Source organism: Myotis myotis, unplaced genomic scaffold (assembly GCF_014108235.1).
Source record: "Myotis myotis isolate mMyoMyo1 unplaced genomic scaffold, mMyoMyo1.p scaffold_m19_p_1, whole genome shotgun sequence".
NCBI classification, from domain to species: domain Eukaryota; kingdom Metazoa; phylum Chordata; class Mammalia; order Chiroptera; family Vespertilionidae; genus Myotis; species Myotis myotis.
The window spans coordinates 107,091,632-107,113,961 of NW_023416313.1; positions in this window are offsets into that span (position 1 = coordinate 107,091,632).

Consider the following 22,330-nt stretch of genomic DNA (forward strand, 5'->3'; position numbering starts at 1 on the left):
ATTTACATTTTTGGCATGTTCTTAGGTCAGTGGTTCTCAACCTTCCTAATGCCGCGACCCTTTAATACAGTTCCTCATGCTGTGGTGACCCCCAACCATAAAATTATTTTTGTTGCTACTTCATAACTGTAATTTTGCTACTGTTATGAACTGTAATGTAAATATCTGATTGCAGGATATATTTTCATTGTTACAAATTGAATATAATTAAAGCATAGTGATTAATCACAAAAACAATATGTAATTATATATGTGTTTTCCGATGGTCTTAGGTGACCCCTGTGAAAGGGTGATTCGACCCCCAAAGGGGTCGTGACCCAAGGTTGAAAGGGTCATTTGACCCCCAAAACGGTCACGACCCACAAGTTGAGAACCGCTGTCTTAGGTGATGCTGATGCTCCTGGTCCAGGAATCACACTTTGAGAATTACCGCTTTAAAATTTTGGTCTGTGTGTGTGTGTGTGTGTGTGTGTGTATGTGTGTAAATTGTGTCTTTCAAAGAATTTGTTTTTTCACAACAGTTGCCAAATTTATTAGTGTAAAGTAGTTGATTAAATTTCTTTATTACTTTTAGTTTTCATAGAATTTGTAATTCCTGATGATGGTAATTTTAATTTTCTTTCTCTAGTCCTTAACCAATCTTGTTAGGGGGTTATAGATTTTATTATTCTATTCAAAGAACCAATTTGTGAAGAATAATTTTTGAAAATAGACAGAATTAAGATGCAATATGCTAACTTTCCCAAGGGCTTTTTTTTTCCCTTCTAATTTCATAAAGACATTATTACCTTGATTTAAAATTTCTTAATAAACTTTATTTTAAAAATAAAAACTTACAGAATTTGACTTTATTAGTTATAAAACTGAAATTGAAATGTTTTTCATCAAAGCCTAGTTCAACTTCTCTTATTCAAACATACTAATTTCTAGGCTGGGTAAACAACTTTGCACTTCAATATAAAGCTCTGATATATACTCAGAAAATGAGGTATACCAGGACTAAAAATGAGGTACACCATATCTTTTTCACATCATTTCATTCAGAGTCAAAGTTATGCAATGTACACTTTGCTATGGCAAGGAAAGGCACATTCATTTAACTAACTCATTTCTACTTAGACAGGCAGAAACATTTCTCAAAAATTAAAAAATAGCACATCATATAAATTCCTTTATAATTTTTCTACCCCATTAATCTATTAGATATGGATTTTATTCTATTAATTTCATAGTATATAATTTATTAATAGAACCTATTCTATTAATTAAAATAAAAACATTCTTACATGTAAATGAAAATAGGATGCCTACTAGAAATACTTTCAGACATAATAAAAAGTCTGAATTCTCCAGTAAAGTACCCCACAATTTGTTGTTTTGTATTAAGAGTTTAGTCCTTTCAAAACTTAAGTAAGAGGCAATCTGGTTCATTTGAAAAAGCCCTGGGCCAATAATTAGAAAACGTACATTCAATGAGGAGCTTCGCTAATTGGGTAAGTCAATCACTCTGCAATTTCGTCTGGTTCTAAAGCAGTGGTTCTCAACCTCGGCTGCACATTAGAATCACCTGGGAATCTTTTTAAAATCCTGATTTCTGGGCCTCATCCTCCGGAAATTCTGTTTCTTTGTTATGGGGTGGGACCACAACATTAGTAACAAAGAAACAGAATTTCCGGAGGATGAGGCCCAGAAATCAGGATTTTGAAAAGATTCCCAGGTGATGCTAATGTGCAGCCAAGGTTGAGAACCACTATTCTAAAACATTAAAGTGGTATAAATATGTAAGATGATGATGATGGTGACTCCAAAGATATTTCTCTAAAAAGCTTAATCTATCAGTATGAGAGGTGGTGTGGGAGTGGGGTTAGGATAGGAGATTTTCTCAACCCCTTTTCAATGACTTTGCATGTCTTATGAACCTTACAAGATTCAACGGTGAGAGACCCAGCTCAGAGGAGAAACAGCTTGTAGAGTTAGCTTCCCTCTGGCTCTAGTTTGATGAAGAGAAGCCTCTGGTTGTCGGAGGGTACACTCACTTTTCCAGAAGGGGAAGGTTTGGAAGGAACCTGAAGGGACCTAACAGTCTGCACAGCCTTGTCAGAGATAGTAAATCTGGATAAATGATACTGATGGTTTTGGTCTGTGAATTGGGAACTGTTAAGCACAACACTATGCAGATAGGCCCACACTGAACAGAGGGTGACAAACATATGTTGGCTCCTTTTTCTATCTAGATTGTTTCCAAGATTTATTACTTTGGGATGCTGGGGCAGCTTTGTAGAGTTCAGTGGTTGTACATCCCTTCAGGAATTGTAAACACTTGAATCCTTAAAGTCCTAGGGCCAATAAATGAATATGCAAATTTCCCTCTGCCTCCAAACTGATCAGCTTTCCTGTATACCAAAAACATCCTTTTCCTTACAGATCTTCCTTTGATTTATTCTTCCATTATCTATTAAGTCTTTTTCAAAGTTCTTGGAAAATAGCCTAAAATTGACATTTATGCAATTTACTTGTGGGTTGCTTTTTTTTTTCTTCATTATTTCAATTTGACAGTCTGCCAGATTTAACTTCAGAATCCTGTCAGTTCTCCTTGTTCTCTCTGTAGCATTTGGCACTGATTATCTATTCTCTCTTGAAATTCTTCCCTCTTAGCTTCCAACATATTTTACTTCCTTTTATTCTCTAATCCCTCTGAAGCTTCTAGTCTGTCTCTTGTTTACCCAGTCTTGGCAGTCCTCATGTTTCCTAGATTCATCTATGTTATTTGTTTGCTTACTTTTATTTATGTTTCAACAATAACCTCTTTAAAGATAAATTTTTAGTATATGTCTCAAGTTTTCTTAGGGTGATTATTGAATAATTAAAGAGTAAATAAATGTATTTTAATAGTGATTTTCAATTTGGCTAAAGAGTTCTTTAGTACCAAAAACTTCAGCTAAAAAGAAAAACCCGTTACTTTAAAATTTCAGAGCATTCACTTAATGGCCAGTGTTTGTTTATTTATTTTTTTCACAGCATAGAAGTATTATTATTCAGAGTGGTATACTGAATTATTTTCTGATTATTAAAGTAATAAACATTCAATATATAAACATAAAAATATAGAGACTAAAATAAAAAGACCAAATATATTAAACATTTGACTCTGTGATAGGCAATCTACTAAAAACTTTATATTCAGTGTCTTATTTCTTACAACACTACAGAGGAGATATTAATGTTATTTTCATTTTATTGATAGATAACCAAGAGAGACTACTTGCCTTAGTTCACAGACATATATAGAGGTAGCTATGGGGGACAAGAATATATCTAATTTAGACCCAAACTTCTTGATTACTACCTTGTTCTACTCAGGGGTAACAGTGGTAGAAATTAGGTGCATTTTCCACCAGCCTCCCTTCTATATGCTATGTCATCTCCGCTCAATAAAAAGTACCCTTCTCTGGATACATGAGAAGAGGGGGGATGTTTCAGATCCATCCCTGGCTTAGCACCTGGATGCTCCATCCCAATGGCTCATGCTCCTCCATGCTGTTTCTCGCTTCACCAGGACCCATGGTGGTTACTCAAACTTCTGCCTGCCAACCCTCATAGTAGAAGGTACTTGCATGAGCCTTGGGCTAGGAAAGAATATGAAGCAGGTCACGTTTCTCTTTTATGCCCCATATTCCTTTACTCTCCCACCACCATCATTGAAGCTGGTCAAGTGCATCAGATTATACTAGAAGTGGGTGAAAATTAAAATAAATGTATGATGATTGCATATTAAAACCTAAATAATTGCATATTTGATAAATATGACTGTTTCTCTTTTTAAAAAAATATATTTTATTGGTTTTTTACAGAGAGGAAGGGAGAGGGATAGAGAGTAAGAAACATTGATGAGAGAGAAACGTCAATTAGCTGCCTCCTGCACACCTCCTACTGGGGATGTGCCCGCAACCAAGGTACATGCCCTTGACCAGAATCGAACCTGGGACCTTTCAGTCCACAGGCCGATGCTGAGTCAAACCGGTTAGGGCATGACTGTTTCTTTATTCCACTGTTAAGGCATTCAAAGGTTAAACCCAATGCATAGGAATTCTCTTGTGGAATATGGTTCCTAGCCATAATGCTCTATAAGTAGGCCTTCCTTCCTTTCAAAGAGGACCTTCATCCTCAAAATTCTGTAGTTTGAATCTCTATCCTGCCGTACTTGGAGAAACTCTACCTCAAATCCATAGAAATTTACCATAGGAACTAGCCTTCTTTTCCAATTCATGCCTACTACTTAGGTAACCTGTGAGACTTAGTACACCTCCGACAGTACATACCACAAGCGTTGTTTATTCAGTATAAATACCAGGACATGTCAAATTGGCCTTCTGCACTTTGAGTAAAATAAAAATCTCAATTATAGTGTTTGACATTCTAACTCCAAGTTGTGTCCCAAGCAGTCTCCATACTTGTATGAGATACAAGCATATCTGTTTATTCTTTGTAGTCCTCAACTAAATAACTACTAAATAAACCATAAACATTCACATATACCTCCCATAGAATAACACAGTCATTTATATGCACTTTCCACAAATAAGTGTTAAATGTCAGAGACAGCAAAGTGTAAATCCATTCAGCTTCTTTGTCTTTACTTGTTGCTAAGACAAAGGTTTATATACAAAGGGGGCAGAAAAAATTTCTATATTTAATAGCACGAAAAGGAATGTGAGGACTGGGCTGAAGGAGGAACTGCTTATCCTGAATTTTCCTATAGACCCATTATTAGCAGTGGATTACTATTTCCTATACTTTAATCAGAGAAATAGGAAATAAAGGACAATGGTATACCATAATAATTCCTTTGGGAATAAATTATTCTTTGACTTTTTTATTTTCCTTTATAATCTTCTCTTAATGATTGCTAGCATTGATTTTTATTTTGAGATGCATGTTTTTATCATATAAAATATATTTCACAATTCCTAGTTTTATATGATTGTTAAATTAAAGAACATATTCAATTCCTTTAACTGTTTTGAAACTAAGATAAATTCAATTCCCATTGTTAATAATTCATGGACTGGGAGAAATGATATGATGTGGCAATATGAGTAGAAAGAAAATACTGCAAAATAGAGTCATGGAAGAAATATTAATTTTATTAAATATTAATTTCTTTTAAAACATAAGCCCTATTATAGGATTTAAAAAACTTACTTCATTGTATTCTACATTGATTATATTTTGAAATAATATTTTGGATATGTAAAATATATTATAGAAATAATTAATTAATTTGACCTGTGTCTATTCACTATATTTTAATACGGCTACTAGAAAATTTAGAAACTAAAGATTTAAAATTACTTGTGTGACTTGTGTCTGTGGCTCATATTATATTTCTACTGGACAGTGCTGTGATGTATTTTTTCTAGAATTGATCTTACATAAAAGTCTCTTATAACTTGATTAGCTTACATATATTGAAAAACTTGCACCTTACAATGACACCTGTTTTCTCCACCTCAGTTTACTTGTTAGCCTTCTTGTCTATAGGGCTAAGAAATGTTTTTTAGCTTTTCAGACTGGGACAGTCCCCAACTGGTCTTAGTAGCAGAGAAATAAGTCTCAGTAACAAGGAAAATAGGAATTAATTGGGTCAGAGAAAGCCTCACAATTAGCGTGATTTACCAGCAATTCACAAAGCAATTTTCTTTAGGAAAAAATGTTTTTAGCCTCTATCCAGTGATGGCGAACCTATGACACGCGTGTCAGAGGTGACACGCGAACTCATGCTTTTGGTTGATTTTTCTTTGTTAAATGGCATTTAAATATATAAAATAAATATCAAAAATATAAAACTTTTTTATACTATGGTTGCAAATATCAAAAAATTTCTATATGTGACACAGCACCAGAGTTAAGTTAGGGTTTTTCAAAATGCTGACACGCCGAGCTCAAAAGGTTCGCCATCACTGCCATATACCAATATAAAATAAACATTAGGGGACTGTCTAGGGCGGGGGGATAAAATGGACACATACCCTTTGTAATACTTTAAGCAATAAATAAAAAAAAAATGTTATTTTTCAGAAAATGTGTTGTTTCCAATAATTTAGAAAAATGTATTTATCTATTGAATAAAGAGTGGCTGTTTTTAGTTTTAAACCCAGGTTGCATACTAAGTCATGCTGTAAACTTCAACAGTTTGCTTTCATGACTCACGAGGATTATACAAGGACATTCTTCTTGAGTAACTAGCTAAAATGAATTATTTAAAAGTGCCTGTTAATGTCCCTCTTCTCTCCCATACCATTTAAGCTACTTTCACATGTTTGAGTGTTCTTTTTGAAATCTATTTCTCAAGACATGCCTTTCATAACCTCACATAATGATTATTTTTAAGTACCTCTTGCAGCCACAGTGACCTTTCACTTGTTTTTAAAGTTTGATTCCTATAGTAATGTGTCTCAACTAGGAGCTATCGGCATTTGGGACAGGAAGATTTATCATTTCGCGGTTCTTTCCTGCACATCACAGGACCTTTAGCCTCTCCTTTCTCTGTTCTCTAAATGATGGTGGGAAGCACTCATTCCCCTCCCTCCTGAGTCAATAACCCCAATTCACCACCACCAAATATCACCTGGTCGGTATCATTCCAGTAAAAACATACTGATCTGAAATTTTGTTATTGTTTCTCTCATGGCCTTTACATTAAAGGAAATGATAATTTCCTTTATAAAACATTATGAATCATCATAAATTATCCAACGTTTTTTCATACTATATGCCAGGCACTATTCTAAATGCTTTGCCTGCAATAACTTTACTCCTCCCAATAATGATGTAAGTTATATACTACCATCATCTTTATTTTATAAATATAGGCAAGAAACTATAGGCAAGAATAGTTAAGTCACTTGTTCAATGTAACCAACTAGTAAATAGAGGCCCCAGATAAATCAGGAATTCTGGATCCACAGCTCAAACTCTTGAACTTTTTGCTTTACTTATATAGTCATAAAACTGAAGTTTATTATGAAAACAAACAAACAAACAAACAAAAACAAAACAAAACTCTGAGCACCATTATCTTCCTCTGTTTTTAAGGTCCTATTAGAATTTTCACTTAGGCATACTCTTAAGTTTGGGCTCATATGTTATGTTAATTTTTAGTCTTGTAGACCAGAGTTAAGTGCTAAATACAGAATCGATAGTCAGAAATAGCTCATTTCTAAAAGTAACAATTCAATTGTTTTATTATCCTCACCCCTCCATTCTAAATCTTAAATTAAATCTAACTTATGTGTTTGAGGGAGGAGGTGGATTATAAGCAACATATTATAGTTATGTCCTTTTTTATATAATATGGAAGAGAAAAAAATTACTTTTTGAAGTTTCCATATGCTCTCAATGCAAAAATTACAAGTCATTTCCTCAGGTATGTGTTTTATCTTGTTTTCATTATTGTATATTGTACCACGGGGTATTCCCAGACACAACCATTTCTGAAGTATAGTATGACTTCAAATGTCTGGGGGCAGAACCCAATGTATAATTTTGCTTGAAATGTCAGTACAGTTTATTTTTGTTGGACATTTTTACTAAGCTTGCTGTAAAATGTAAACCTATATTGGGCAATGAAACTCATTTAAATTTTGCCATGTAGAGAACAAGAGGTCTTTTGATGTAGGCATGCATTTAAAACTACTATATATCATTTGGAACCAAAAGTAGGGTGTTTATGCCCAAGAAACTACATTAACTCTTTATAAAGTGGCCATAGAATCCAGGCAAAGAAAAATAATTTATCTTACTCAAATGTAAGTAAATGATAAATTGCCTTCATTTTTCAAGGAACATAATGATAAAATATTATTTTGTTTCATTTTGAACTATACCGCTGCTAATTATTTCATCAGTTGCCTGTGTCATATCATTTCTACTTCACTCTTCATGTGGACCCTTCTTTTGTAATTTTTCCAGGAATAATTTTCTCTCTCCTGATGGTATGTTTCTTCTTTTTTTGTTAATAAGAGCTATGTAACTTATTTTTTTCTTTTTACCCATGCTGTCAGGAAGCAAAGGATAAAAATACAAATGCATTCAAACTAGTCACGTTAGTCTTAATTATATATTCCTTTACTACATGTTATTTTTTATTGTACTAAATTATTTTACATGCATTTTGTTGAATGTTACCTCAAAACATTTTTTTGGAACACAAATAAGTAAGTTTAATAATATCTATTTATATGGAGCCAATGAGATTTCTAAAGAAAAGAAAAAGAATGAAGGAAAGAAGGAAGGAATGGAGGGGTGTCAGTGCTGTTTTCAAAAATGTTAATATCACTAAAATTTGATGAGGGACCTCTTAGGAATAAAATTTAACACATTAAGTTTGCTAGTTCCACCCATGTGTCTAACCAAGGAATCTATTATTACTGCACCTATTAACAGAGAAGAGCTGCTGCTGAAATGCACACATCTTGTTTTAATGAAGAGAAACAGCTGACTTGCTCTTAACAGAAAGGAAAGCAATTTCATTTAGTTAGATGAATCAGCTGACTACTTCCTACCTCTACCTCTATCAGCAACTAATAAAAATGCAATGCATGTTGAAAGCATCAGCAACAAATCTGTTTTGAATTACACGTTGTACCAAACTCACTTTTAGTAATATCTTTCTGTAAAATGACAAGCTAAAATATGTATCCTCTGGGATGATTTATAAGAAGGGTTAGGTCCCCCTGCATTTAAATCACTAAAATTTGAAACAACAGCAGAGCAGGTGGTAATCCTACTTAAATAATGTCAATGAGTAAGTCTAAAAAGAAATTTAAAATACCCCTATATTTAAAGTATTTGTACTGGCTTTTCTTTCAGTTGTCTGAAAAGTTGATTAGAATGTATGCCTCCCAAATGTTATATTCACAATAAGAACAATGAAGGGAATCTCAGATTAGTTTTGTAGCCAAATAAAATATATGATTATACTAAAATAAATTTTCAATTCAAATGTGGCATTGCAGTAAAAGCTCTTAGCACTCAATTAACCAGAAAACCCAATTAACCACCACATCTATTTCTACAGTATCCTTTTTTTTTTTTTTTTTTTTTTTTAGCTTTTAACATTACATAAATTACATTATCTCCTTTCTGGTAATTGCAGGTAACAATAATGGGTTTCTTTCATTTTAAAATGATTTGCTAAAGTTTAATTACTCTGGTATATGTTACTATAGATTTATGTGAAGTTAAAGTGTTTTATACAATTACAGTTTTAGATTTTCAAACATGCTTATGAAGTTATGTCCTTTGGTCATCTATGCTCTTCCATTGAAACCAAAATGTGGGGTGTTTTTGAGTCCGAATTCATTGTCTCCCAAAGCCTAAGAATAGATTTACGGACAAGAAGGTTAATGGAGGCAAAGTTTATTGGGAGAAGTCATTCCTGGAAAAGGTTCCAGGAGCAAGCCAGTGTCCAGAGCTTCCTTTCCATGTTACAGTTAGGTGTTAAAGTCTATGAGTCCATGTGTAGACTCATAGACTTTAACACCTAAGTGTAACATGGCCATAAGCCACCTGGCTCAGGGGCTGTACTTCCCACCACAGGAATGTCAGAACCCATTGCACCCAGGGATTAGGGAGGGTGAGAGGAAGTGCTGAATTTTTAATTTATGGGGTGGATACAGCCTTGCTAGCTTCTGATTGGTCTTTTCAATGAATTCTGCCTTAGTAACATCCTTAGGATTGGTATGCACCTTACTTCCTTGTGATTTGTTATCTGCAAGCTGCCTGCCTTAGTAACATTCATACATTTTAAAGTTTGCCTCTTGCACATGCCCTTCTTTTCACGACCGGTTGGGTTGACTTAGCAATTTCACCTAGCTGGGTTCCCCAGTTTTACTCCCTCCCCCATGGTCCCCATTCCTGACTACCTAGCTTCCCTTTGTCTCCTCACCATCAATCCTCAAAGTAGACTAGATAAGCCTGCTATACACTTCAATAAAATCTGAACATTCCTGGTACTTGAATTTACTTGTTGTTTTTTATTGTTAGCCATCATCTCTATTCTATATAATAAAGAGGCAATATGCAAATTGACTGTCACACCCTCACACAAGATGGCCACCTCATGTCGTCACAAGATGGCTGTGCCCATGTTGTCACAAGATGGCAACCACAAGATGGCTGGCAGGGGAGGGCAGTTGGGGGAGACCAGGCCAGCAGGGGAGGGCAGTTGGGATCAGGCCTAAACCGGCAGTTGGACATCCCCCGAGGGGTCCCAGATTGGAGAGGGTGCAGGCTGGGCTGAGGGACACACCCCTCCCCCTCTGCAGTGCATGAATTTTGTGCATCAGGCCTCTAGTACACCTTTTAAGGGGAAGAATTATTTCTTTTAATTTACCAATTAAATCTCCATTCCTATTAAAGTACATGGTACGTGGTGGTTCTTAAGAAAGATACAGTGAGTTTTGAATAATATGTTTAGTACATGAATTAATAAATGAAGCTCTATTTTAGAAACAGTGAACTTAAAACTTATAATAAAGAAGATGTGTGTAATAGGAGTGGGTTTCTTCTGAAGGAAATTCTTGAATAATTCGAAAATACTTTCACTTTCCAGAGAAGACATCAGGTAAAGCATCACTTTGAAAATAATGAATATTTCAAAGACCATGTATAATTTGATACTGGAGTTTAAATAAATGAGATTTATAATAATATAAATGTTTTTAAGTAATATACTTCATATAAGTACTAATTCTACTAACTATTAAAGCCTGTCCTTTGAATTTTGGGTTTTGGAATATTTTCAGATGTCAGAGACACAGGACTACTGGAGTTGACAGAGTGTCATAACATTTCAGGACTTCTTGTTTCATTATTCCTGAGAGAAATTTTCTTTTTTAATCTTCAACTGAGGCTATTTTCCATTAATTTTTTTAGGGAGAGTGGCAGGGAGGGAGAAGAGGGGGAAAGAGAGACACATTGATTGGTTGCCTCTAGCCCATGTCCCAACTGGGGCTGGAAATCAAACCTGAGACCCTTTGGTTTGTGGGCCGACTCCCTAAACATTGAGCAAAATCAGTCAGGGCCTGAGAGAGATTTTGAATTCCATTGCATGTAGCTATTTACAAATTTTCTGAAGCATATGTTTGAATTGCAGATAATTGAGAGAAAAATCACCTGATGATCAGGGCAAAGCAATATAATTTTTGTGTTGTATACTTACTATTGGCTCTCTCTCCCCTGACCTAGACTCTCTTTGCTGTCCCTCTCTTTAATATGACTGTGGAACTTGTTTCCTAGTTTACCTTCTTCCTTTCTGTCCACTTTTAAAACTATAGCAATCTAGTTTCTGTGCCCATGACTTCATTAATATTCTTTTTATAAAGTTAAAGCTACTAATAACATGTTAATAAACATAATAGAAACTAATCTTTCATCATACTTGATCTCCCATTTGTACCAATAACCTAGAAGTGGATTCTTTTTTTGGCGGGTGGCGGGGAGGATATGTTGTTCTTTTATTATGCCTTCCTTTCTGGTCTCAACTTCTCAATGTCCATTGGTGCATCCTTTACTCATTTCTTTATTAAAATGTTGGCAACTTTTAGGATTCTATCCTGGATTATATTGCCTACCCCATGATGGATATGCTAATGCTTCCCACATGGATATTTCTTGCCTAGTTATCTTACTGTACCTTATAGTCCATCTACCTATTGGACATTTCCTCTTGGAAATCTATAGTCATCTTAAACTCACATATGCCCCATCATAGTCATCCTCCTTTTACATAACATAACCCTTTGTGATACCTATTGCAACGAATCACACACCATACACTTCACTATTTGAGCCCCAAACCTGGGCATTGTCTTTGACTTCTCTTTGCATCTTATCCCATAATTCAAGTAATCACCTAATTCTATAGATCTCACCTCCAAAATACAGCTTCAATTTTTTTTTCACTTTTCTCCTTCCTGGTACTACTAATTTCAGTCTTACATCATATCTCCTGTTTAGATTATGTAACCATTTAGCTGGTGTCCTTCCTTCAACTTCATTCCCTCCAATCTAGACTCTGCTTCAGCAATCTTTCTAAAATGCAGATTTTGCATGGCATTTATCTGCTTATACTGCTTCAGTGATTTTTCATTATACTCAGGACAAAGTCCAACTTCTAACAGATTCTACTATATTCTGGCCCTTCCAAATGGCTCAGTGCATTGTCACTCCTTCCCTCTTATTCTAAACTCCCACTATATTAAATAACATAAAATTCTTATGCTTCTGTACTTGCTTGGTTTTATTCGCATGCTATTTTCTCTGCCTAGGCTTGTCCTACACCCACCTGTCCTTTATTTGACACATAGTAGATACTCACTAAAATGTATTTAAAAATATTAGGTAGCCCTGGCCGGTGTGACTTAGTTGAAGTATTGCCCTGTACACTAAAAGGTGACATGTTCCCTCCCCATCTAGATACATACCCAGGTTTAGGGTTCATCCCTGGTTCGGGGATGTTTGAGAGGCAGCTCTCTCTCTCTCTCTCTCTCTCTCTCTCTCTCTCTCTCTCTCTCTCTCTCTCCCTTCCTTTCTCTAAGATCAATAAAGAACATATCCTTAAGTGAGGATTAAATATATATATTACATAATACATCATATGTAAAATAAAAACTTCATCCCTTTGGGAAAACAAAGTTCAGTAAAATAAAGTATTATTTCTTTAAAGAAAATTTAAATGGAATCAAATAATGATTGAGGTTTAAGCAAAGCATAGAGTTTTACATATATATATAATGAATATACACATATATATATATATATTCAATTGAAAGTATGCTGACTTAGAGCCCATGGCTTGAATAAATCAAACTTATTTTCAGACCACATGAAAACCTCTTTTAGTAAATATGTCAAATGTTGCACATTATATCTTTGGTGTGAGATTCACCTTAATGAAATTCAGATGGTCTTATGATTGTTATGAACACGTATGAAATAAGCTGTTTTGAGCTCACATTTTTACGGTGATAGTTAGGAGCCATAAGAAAATGTTCAGGGTGAAACTATGATTATAGCTGGTAAAGCATTTTTCCATTAGTAAAAATGGGTTTATGAATTTTAGGAAGCATTTGTTTGCATACCTGTGTGTCATATGAATGTAACAGGGCATTTAACAGGATCATGCATGGCTGAGACAGTTGAATATTCAACTTAAATTCTATCTTTTCTCAAACATATCCACTTTAATTAGGCCTTGAATCCTACTGATTGATGGAATAGAGTCTTGACATTTTCCACATTTCTGTTTGTGTTAATTAATTTATGAACTTTTTTACTCTGACCCCATGCAATTTAGGTGTATGAAAATATGAATAATGGAATGGAGTAGTCTTCAACTTTTGTCAAATAGTAGGAAGAAAACAAAAGGCCCTAGAGAGGAAACTTACTAAGACAGTATGGTCTTGATAAACAAAATGCACAAGAACTGGAGAAAGTTCTTAGCTACCAGTACAGTGATGGCTGCTTTTACCCAGCTTAGCTCAATCACTTTGGATGGGTGAATGTTTTGGGAAATTTAACAAATCAGACACAAGCCTGCCACCATCCTTAGACACTCTTTTTGACCTTGTTTTATGTAATATCTGAGAGATGGAGAACATGGTAAATGTCCTTCTGTGAATTTTTTTTCCAGAACTGGCAGGGCAACACCTGTGCATAGCCTCCTATATAATAAAAGGCTAATATGCAAATTGACCAAAGGGACCAGTTGCTATGATGTGCACTGACCTCCTGATGCTCAATACAGGAGCTGCCCTCTCATGGTCAGTGTGCTCCCACAGGGGGAGCACTGCTCAGCCAGAAAACGGGCTCCCGGCTGGCAAGCACAGGGGTGGTGGCGGGAGCCTCTCCCTCCTTCTCAGCAGCACTAAGGATGTCCTACGCTGTCAGTTGGACATCCGTTGAGGGCTCCCAGACTCTGAGAGGGCATAGGCCAGGTGGGCATAGGCCCACCCAAATGCACAAATTTTGTGCATGGGGCTGCTAGTCAAGATATAATGATGGGCAGAACCAATCAGTGCAGCTTCTGTCCTTTTTTTTTTTTTATATATATATATTTTATTGATTTTTTTACAGAGAGGAAGGGAGAGAGACAGAGAGTCAGAAACATCGATGAGAGAGAATCATCGATCAGCTGCCTCCTGCACATCCCCCACTGGGGATATGCCCGCAACCCAGGTACATGCCCTTGACCGGAATCGAACCTGGGACCTCTCAGTCCGCAGGCTGACGCTCTATCCACTGAGCCAAACCGGTTTCGGCGCTTCTGTCCTTTTGATGTGTGCTTCAATTCTACTCACTTGGATATTATTGATGCCATTTCATGTGTATATTCAAGTATGCCTGAAAGTTCTCTAAAATATTAGGGAGGTGAATCAAACAGAAATTCTGGAGTATGATTAATTTAGGGTAAGTTTGGAGCATCATATAAGGGAATAGAAATTCATGCATGGGTAGGGTCCCTAGGCCTGGCCAGCAATCAGGGCTGATCAGGGCCTTCTGGCTGCCAGCTGGGGCCTTCCTTTGTTCTGTGCCGCCTCCTGATGGTCAGCACACATCATAGCGAGTGATCAAACTCCTGGTCTCCTGGTTGAACTCTCGAGGGGACACTGCATATTAGCCTTTTATATAGATAGATAGATATTTATATATTTGAACTCATTTGTACTCAAGCTGTTAAATCTGTGACATCCCAGTTATGTAACATTAAAAGAAATGGTATTAGCTGATCCTGTTACTTCAAAAGTATTATCTACCATGCAAAAAAATCATAGAAGATGAGCATTATAGAACAGAACAAATGTTCTTTGTACTTGAAATCAGCCTAATTGAATACAAATGCCTTCTTCATAAGCATTTGTGATGTACAAAAAGTCACAACATTTTCATTCGTTCCACTGCTTCAGTTATACAGTTTAAATATGTTCAGGGTTATTGTTACAGTAAATGATATAATAAATTATATTTAAAGATTTTTTGTGAAACAATTTGTTTTAATATTCTTATACATAACTTTCAGTGCAATATGTATAAACTCATTAAAACATAAGTGGGACACTTACACTTCAAGTTATATTTTACAATATTTTTATGTAAAAACTTTATTTTGATTGAGAGACACACATTTAGAGTTCAATCAATATTTCAGGGAAAGAATCTTTAGAAACCACTGCCTTGTATATCTAGGATCTATTGCATGCTGTCCACTTTTACTTCTACCACCAATAAATTATTTTATTTTTCTTTGGATAATTTTTCTCTCTGGTTTTGAACCACTGAAATGGATTCACCTAAGCATTTAGAAAATTCACCTAAGCATTTAGTTTCCTAGGTTTCAACAAGAAATAAATATGTTGGACATATAACTCTGAAATTATAACTCTGAAAATGTTTTCATTTCTGAAAATACATAATTAGGCACACACACAGAAATTATTCTTTAAGAAACATGGGGATGGTGATTTCCTGAAAATGGTGTATAGGGTTATTGTTCCAAATTCTTCACGCCCTGTCTGTAAAAGAATTATCCATGCACACTTTGCTAAGTAATTTGTAGTTCTGGAAAAATCTCATTAGAATAAATCAGGCATATTTTTCCTTCACCATTGACTTTTGAGTTTCTCCATGTGCCTTGCTTTGACCAATGGAATATTAGTGGATGTAATAGGAACAGAGGCTTTACTTTGCACCCATGCTTTCTCCATCTCATCTGCATGAGAAGATGATGCCTAGAGTAGCTAAGGTTCAGGAGAATAGGAGGTCTTGTGGAGTAGCCTGAGTACAAGCTATGGCTGTGAGCAAAGCTGAGAACATCTCAGCTGGGCCCAGCAGATATTAGAGTATTTGTAGGAAAATAATTGTCTAGGTAATCCCTCAATTTTTATATAAAACATATTATAAATGGCACATGTTTGTTTTAAAAATATTTAAATAAATTAATTTGTATTTTGTTTAAAAATTAATCATAAATAACTATTTAAAATGCTTTCTTTAGTAAAATTACTAAGTAATCCATATTCTTAGCAGAAAAAAGTTATTTAGCAAAAAAATGTATATTGATAAAGAAGTTACTTTCAAAATCTCAGTTTACATCACTAGCAGTTCAGTCACTTGTAAGAAATCAGTATTTTCTGTCTTAACTTATATTTTAATTAAGTTTTTATTATATAACTCAATATATAAAATTACATTTAAATTAAGTTGGCATACTTAATTTATCAGTTTGATAATAATAATTTAAAATATTGAATATTTGGGGTATACCAGTTAGTCAAATTATTTAAAATTCTCTCTTAAAAATAAAACAAAATGTTATAGAACTAAAACCAAGAAGAAACAAACAAACAAACAAAAATAAATGAAAAATGTTTTGGTTTAGGAGTAGGTGCTTTGGGATGCTGAACAAACTTTGTGTCTGATCATAGCCACTTTTGTACCTGCTTAGTACCATACAAATGCCATACAAGTCAATGATTTAGAAGAGAGTGTCAGTTTTGAAATATCTGGAGCCTTGTAATTTAAGTTCATGCTCAGGACATTAGGAAATAAACTCTTCAGAAGAAACAGACTATAGACATTTTACAAATAAATATACTGTGAAAGGGCTTCCAGCACTTTGGAGCAAAGGCACTATCCTATCTAATAAAAGAGAAACATGGTAATTAGCGAACATCCGCTACCCTTCCCATTGGCTAATCAGGGTGATATGCAGATTAACTGCCAGCCAAGATGGCGGCTGGCAGCCAGGCAGCTTGAAACTAACATGAGGCTTGCTTGCTTCAGTGACACAGGAAACCAACGTTCCCCGCCTGCCTTGCCGGCCTCTGAGCTTGCAGTTTGAAACATTGTTACAAAAATAGAAGCTAAACAAAACCCCAGAAACCTGCTTTCAGCCAGCTGGGATCTCAGAGCTGGAGTTGATACAGTGTTTCGATTATAGAACACAAACAAATCAGATACCTGTTTTCAGCAGCAGAGGCCTCAGAGCTGGATCCAGAGCTAAAGCTGGCCCAGAATAAGAAAAAAGAAAAAAGGAGCAATTGGGAGCTTCAGTCACCAGCCAGCCTGAAAACAGCCCTCAGCCCCTCACCCAGACTGGCCAGGCACCCCAGTGGGGACCTCCACCCTGAAGGGTGTGTGACCAGCTGCAAACAGCCATCATCCCCTCATCCAGGCTGGTCAGGCACCCCAATGGGGACCCCCACCCTGATCCAAGACACCCTTCAGGGCAAACCAGCCAACCCCCACCCATGCACCAGGCCTCTATCCTATATAGTAAAAGGGTAATATGCCTCCCAGCACCGGGATCAGCGGAGCTGAGAGGCCTCCTGGCACTGGGATCAGTGTGACAGGGGGCAGCTCCCAAACCCCTTGATCGCCCTGCGGCTCTCTGTGTGACAGGGGGTGGGGCCACAACCTCCCTATCCGCCCTGCTCTGTTCATGACAGGTGAAGGCGCCCCAACCCCCTGATCAGCCCTGCTCTGTGCCTGATAGGGGGGAGCTCCCCAACCCCCTGATCGCCCTGTGGCTCTGTGTGTGACAGGATGCGGCGCCCCAACCCAACGCCACAGGCCCTGCTCTCTGTGTGACAGGGGGCGGTGCCCCAGCCCCCTGATTGGCCCTGCTCTGTGCCTGATAGGGGGGAGCTCCCCAACCCCCTGATTGTCCTGCGGCTCTGTGTGTGACAGTGTGCAGCGCCCCAACCCCCTGATCGGCCCTGCTCTGTGTGTGACAGGGTAGAGCCATAACCTTCCCATCGGCCCTGCCCTGAGTGTGAGAGTGGTGGCGCCCCAACCCCCTGATCAGCCCAGCTCTGTGGATGATAGAGGGCCGCGCCCCAACCCCCTGATTGGCTCTGCTCTGTGGGTGATAGAGGGCAGCGCCCCAACCCCCTGATCCGCCCTGCTCTGTGTGTGACAGGTAGCGGTGCCCCAACTCCCCTATCGGCCCTACTCTATGATTGACAGGGGGGAGCTCCCCAACCCCCTGATTGACCCTGCTCTGTGCGTGACAGGGTACGGAGCCCCAGCCCCCCTGATGGGCCCTGCTCTGTGCATGACAGGGGGCCGCGCCCCAACTCCCCAATTGGCCCTGCTCTGAGCCGGACCAGGGGCTTCACCTAGGGATTGGGCCTGCCCTCTGCCACCCGGGAGCAGGCCTAAGCCAGCAGGTTGTTATCTCCCGAGGGGTCCCAGACTGCGAGAAGGCACAGGCCGGGCTGAGGGACCCCCCTCCCCTCCCGAGTGCACAAGTTTTTGTGCACTTGGCCTCTACTCTAATCTAATAAAAGAGAAACATGCAAATTGACCGAACCTTTGCTATGCCCCAAGCCACACCCACCAGCCAATCAGAGTGACTATATGCAAATTCACCCAACCAAGATGGCGGCCAGCAGCCACAAAATGGAGCAAGCAGGAGGCTTGGTTGCCCCGGTGATGGAGGAAGCCAAGCTTCCCACCTGCGACTCTGGCCTCTGCAAAGGCAACAAAGTTTCAATTATTGAAGATAAATAAACCCCAGATACCTGCTTCCAGCCAGCCTTCACTGGGAGCTTGGGTCACTGGCCAGCCTGAAAACAGGCATCAGCCCCTCACCCAGATTGGCCAGGCACCTCAGCAGGACCCCCATCCCTGAAGGGGCTGTGGCCAGCCTGCAAACGGCCCTCAGCCCCTCACCCAGGCTGGCCAGGCACCCCAGTGGGGACCCCCACACTGAAGGGGCTGTGGCCAGCCTGAAAACATCCATCAGCCCCTCACCCAGGCTGGCCAAGCACTCCAGCGAGGACCCGCACCCTGAAGGGAGTGTGGCCAGTCTAAAAAAGGCCCTCAGCCTCTCACCCAGGCTGGCTAGGCACCCCAGCGGGACCCCCCACCCTGATTTGGGACACCCTTCAGGGCAAAACAGCCAGCCCGAACCCATGCACCAGGCCTCTATCTATTTATATGAAAGCCTAAGAGATCATCACAACTGAAACAACTGAACAGATGACTGAACAGGCTGCATGGGGCAACCAGGCTGCCAGGGGGTTAGTGAGGGGCAGCCAAATGACTGAGCAGCAGGCTGTGTGGGGTGACCCAGTCTTAAGGGGGGTTAGAGAGGGGTGGCTAAATGACTGAGCAGCAGGTTGCATGGGCCGACCAGGCCGGCAGGGGGGTTAGTGAGAGGGCAACCAAATGACTGAATAGCAGGTTGTGTGGGGCGAGCAGGCCAGCAAGGGGGCAGTTGGGGGCAACCAGGCCCATGGGGGGGCATTTGAGGGTGATCAAGCCATCAGGAAGAGGCAGTTAGGGGTGATCAGGCTGGCAGGGGGGCAATTAGGGGCAACAGGGCTGGCAGGGGGAGCAATGAAGGGCGATCAGGCCAGCAGGCAGAGGCGGTTAGGGGTGATCAGGCAGGCAGGCAGGCAGGTGAGTGGTTAGGAGCCAACTGTCAAGGATTGTGACAGGGATGTCCAACTGCCGGTTTAGGCCCGATCCCCAGAGATCCGGCAGTCAGACATCCCCCGAGGGGTCCTGGATTGGAGAGGGTGCAGACTGGGCTGAGGGGACCCTCTCCCCTGCCCCCCGCCCGTGCATGAATTTTGTGCACTGGGACTATTAGTATTAATATGAAGTAACATTAGTAATCATTTGTATTTGCCACAGTGCCTTTCGCTAGTGATTTTTTGAAGCACTTTGCAAAACTACTAAATATCTTTATTTTTATAGAGAGGAGAAGCTGTATTCTAACCCATTACTGTGTCACATTTATTTAATGAGCAGCTGGATTTGCACATCAAGAATCAGAACAAAGAACTCTCTGCACAGTGATAATTTAAGGAGAGAGTCATGACACTTTTCAGAAGAAAGGGCAATTCAGCATTATCTTCTAATGCATCTGCAGGCTGATTGTGCTTATACCTCCCTCACCTTTCTCACTCTAATTGGGGCAAACTTAGACCACTGTCAGAGGTTCATAACTTCTAAGAATTGGATACCAAAACAACATCCTTGGAGTTGGAAATTTCAGGATTATTTATTCCTGTTGCCTCCTTATACTTTTCTCTGCTAAACTCCATTCTTGTCCTTTGTTGTTGCAAATCTGAATTTCGCAGCATGGTCAGAAACTACCTTTCATTCTGTTTTAGGAAGTCAGTGAGGTTTAAACAAAGTGCTATGTGTAAGCCATCCATCCATAAACAGATGTCCTAGTATTGACTTTGCTGGGGAGTAAGAGAGAAGAGAAGGGAAAGGGAGACAAAATAGTGGAAGGGTGTTTAAAACAGTGCTCACCTTATGGGGCTGTTGCGGGAAATAAGTAAGTGAAGCACGTAGAAGATGCTTGATATACTGTAAACATTGATAAATATCAAGACATTATTATTGACTAGAGGCCCGGCGCATGAAATTCGTGTACTTGGGGGAGGGGTCCCTCAGCCTGGCCTGTGCCCTCTCACAGTCCGGGAGCTCTCGGGGGATGTCTGACTGATGGCTTAGGCCCGCTCCCCAGGGTAGCGGGCCTAAGCCATCAGTCAGACATCCTTAGTGCTGCCATAGAGGCGGGAGAGGCTCCCGCCACTGCCGCTGTGCTTGCCAACTGTGAGCCCAGCTTCTGGCTGAGCGGCGCTCCCCCTGTGGGAGTGCACTGACCACCAGGGGCAGCTCCTGCGTTGAGCGGGGTTGGGCTGAAACTGGCTCTCCAACATTCCCCAAGGGGTCCTGGATTGCAAGAGGGCACAGGCCAGGCTGAGGGACCCCACAGGTGCACAATCAGGGCCAGGGAGGGACACAGGATGTTGGCCAGCTGGGGAGGGACTGTGGGAGGGCTCTGGGCGTGTCCAGCCTGTCTTGCTCATTCCCAATTGGCCGGACCCCTGCAGCAAGCTAACCTACCAGTTGGAACATCTGCCCCTTTGTGATCAGTGCATGTCATAGTGACTGGTCGATTATCTGCCTCCTGGTGGTCAGTGTACATCGTAGCGAGCAGCTGAGTGGCCTTAGCATACCATTAGCATATTATGCTTTGATTGGTTGAATGAGCTACTGAACGACCAGACACTTAGCATATTGGGCTTTTATTAATAGAATGTGGTCTGTTTTCCAAGCTCACTCTGTAAATCCATATTGAGGGCTCTATAGTTATTGTCAAAAGTGTCTTTCACATTATCTCAGAATGTTATTTGCTAATAGATTTTCTTCAGCAAATTTAATAATTTTCATTTTTTCTTTAATTTTCTAATCTTGCCAGGGTTTTATGTCAGAATTCTGTTTGCTTCATAAAATGAGTTGGGGAATGCATCCATTTTTCTCTTTTCTGGAAATATTTGTGTAACATGGCCATTATTACTTCTTTAAATGTTTAGAGGCCATTCTGTAATGAATTTTATTTGTGGGAGAAATTCTATTTCTGGATTCAATATCTGTAATTGTTACACTTCTTTTAATATTTTCTATTCCTTCTTGTCTCTATTTGGTTAATATTTCCCACTAGATACTTTCCAGTTCACCTAATTTTTAAAATGTGTAAGCCTAAGTCTATTAATAATATTTTATGAGGTTTTTAAACTATCGCTTTTATCTTGCTATTGATTATTTGTGTCTTTTGTTCTGTGTTCTTAGTTACTCTTATGAGGGCTTATCAATTTTTAAGTGTTTTCAAAGAAACCACAGTAGATCCTTTGTTTATATTTTATGCTTATTTCAAATGTATTGATTCTTGTTTTAATACTTAACATTATATTTGTTCTACTTTAAATTTTTAATTTGTTGTTAATTTTCTAGCTTTTTGGGATTGATGCCAACACATTGGATTTCATCTTATCTTCTTTCTATCATATATACTTAATGATATAAAACTCCCAGTAAGTATTGATTTAGCTACATCCTACAAAGTTTGATATGTGTAATTTTTATTATAATTTATTTAAAAATATTTTATACATCTTTCATCTAAGGATTCATGTATTGGTTAATTTCCAAATGATTGGTGGTGTTCTAGATATCTTTTTATTTATTTATTTATTTATTTAAATTCTGCTGAGGTCGGAGTACAATGCTCTGTAAAACTTAAACCCATTGAATTTGTTGACACTTGCTTTATTACCTAGAATATGGTCAATGTTATAAAGGGGTGTTATAAATGCCCCATATGCCACTGGAAAAAAGGTATATTTTTACATTTGCCAATTTGAGTCAATATTATACATATTTGAATAAAGTCAAGTTTTGTAAGGATGTCAATTAAATTTTCTAAATCTTAACATATTTTTGATCTGCTTTGTATAATATT